The following is a 2,330-nucleotide window of genomic DNA, read 5'->3' on the forward strand; positions in this document are numbered from 1 at the left end:
CTCCCTCTAGACCAGGCAGTCTGGACCTCTGAGAGATCCCCTGCCCTGACACAATCTCCCTCTAGACCAGGCAGTCTGGACCTCTGAGAGATCCCTGCCCTCCCTCCCTCCCGAGTGCCACCACACACTCAGTTCACGCTTCAACTTTTTAACTTACAAAAATGTGTACTTGCCTGAATTTATGTCTTTGTATCGTAAGCCAACAGGAGCCCACAGAGGTCCGACGGAGGTCTGACAAGGGCGTTGGTCCCCTGGAAATGGAATTACATGCAGCTGTGAGCTGCTATGTGGGTGCTGGGAACTGGACCTCAGTCCTCTGCAAGAGTAGTAAGCACTCTTACGCAGCAGTCTCCTCTCCATTGCTCTCTAGCTCAGCTCGGGGTTGAGGCTGGAGCTGCTGACCAGGGATCCGCCTCCCTCCCGGTGCTGGGATTATAAGCACACTGTGGTAATTTGAAGTCACTTTTGTGTTGTCTCCTCAGTCCCTCTCCCCTAATCTCTTGATTGAGGCGACCCCAGACTCCTGGCATTGTGACACTCTGACTCTCCCCCACTGCTCACCTCCCTTCCCAGAACATTCTTTCCTCCGTGCTCCAGCAGCCCAGATCCAAAGCCCTGGGGGGAGGGCAGAGGTGACCCGCTTGACTGCCAGCATCCCAATGCAGCCTCTGGCTTTGAACACCTGCCAAAGCTGCTGGAAGTTTCTGCCAAGTGAAGAAGCTACAAGGCCAGTAGCTGAGCCCTGGGCGGGGGTGGGGATACACATCAGAGTTAGGAAAAAAAAAAATAGTGCTTTTCCCCCCAAGGCAGGGTTTCTCTGTGTAGCCCAGGCTGTCCTGGAACTCACAGAGACCCACCTCCCTCTACCTCCCGCCTCCAGAGTTTTGAGTGCTGGGATTAGAGGTGTGCACCACCACTGCAGCCCAACTTTGATTTCTTAATGTTATTGTTGTTGTTTTTAAATAGGATGTCACTGTGTAGCCCTGGCTGGCCTGGCATTTAAAGGTGCCAGCTTTTTTTTCAGCCTGCCAGCTCTTGACCAAGAGTGAGGTGACATCTGGGCAGGAGACAACACGCTGGAGGTACCAAGATACTCCTCAGGGCTGCAACCTGCACTGTGTTCATGATGGTTATACAAGTAACCAAAAGCCATAGACAGGACGACACACACACAAACAGAGGAGGCCCTGTTGTGGCTGAGGGAGCTGAGGAGCAGGGACCCAAGCAAGGTCCATCCTGTTCCTTCAGTTCATCGTGAGAAATCACACAGGAACGCCGAGGTGTGTGCACCAGCTGGGGACAGGATTCCCATCCTGCAGAGTCCAGGAACCTCGGGTAAGAGTGGGTCTCGATGACTGTGGGCAGTGGCTGGTGGGAAGCTACTCACCCCAGAAGCCCCCCCATCCAGGGGATGATGTAGAAGTCTGGGGGTATACAGTCCCCTCGATCTCCAAGGAGGATGAGGTGTTAGGACAGGAGACTTGACTTAGGAAAGGACCCTGAGGGGCTGGCCAGGCACCATGGCAAGAGGTGTCCGACCAGGGGCCTGCTCTAGCAGGATACCAGAAGGCAGGGTCATCTAAAGGGTCCCCAGTTCATTAGATGTACTTGGATAGAGGCCCCGGCTCAGGGAAGACCAGCTAGGAGAAGTGCCTGGCAGGCACGAGAAAGGGATGGCCACCCTGTGGCGCAGAGAAAGGTGTCATGACTTTAGGGGTGATAATGAGGGAAGCGCTATGGTACCCCAAACGAGAGAAGTCTCTGAGTTCTGGAGGGCAGGGCAGAGAGGGAAGAAGGACCTTTGCGCTGACAGAGTGAGGTGCGAGAGAGAAAACACCTTGTGTCCGCGAGGTGCTCACTGCCGGAGGGTCCCTAGAGTCCCCAGGCACAGCGGGAGGAATTCTCTGATTTCGAAGGGCGGGGACCGACTTGGGAAGCTAGACACGGGAGAGGAACGCCACACTTTGCGTGCAGAGGAGACTCCATCTGTATCTTAGAGTGGGATGGGCAGGGGGAAACGGTGACTGCGACGTGATCCCGGACAGAGGTGCCAAGGGTGCCCTGGCACGCACTGGGAGGAGGATGGCGAGGCCAGGGGTGATGGGGTTGGGAAGCCAGGGGTGATGGGGAGGGCCCCTAGTGCACACCACCCTCCCCAGACAACTCGGGACGCAAAGACGAGGCTCTGAGTCCTCCCGGCTCTGGTGACCCACCTGCGGCGCCACCCGCACGTGCGAGCGCGCTGGGGGGTGGGGAGGAGGTCGAACACGTGACCTCCGGCCCGGCCCGCGCATGCGCAGCGGCGGTGCCCATTGTTGGCCGCGGTGACG

The sequence above is a fragment of the Microtus ochrogaster genome, linkage group LG1 (assembly GCF_000317375.1).
Source record: "Microtus ochrogaster isolate Prairie Vole_2 linkage group LG1, MicOch1.0, whole genome shotgun sequence".
Lineage (NCBI taxonomy): Eukaryota > Metazoa > Chordata > Mammalia > Rodentia > Cricetidae > Microtus > Microtus ochrogaster.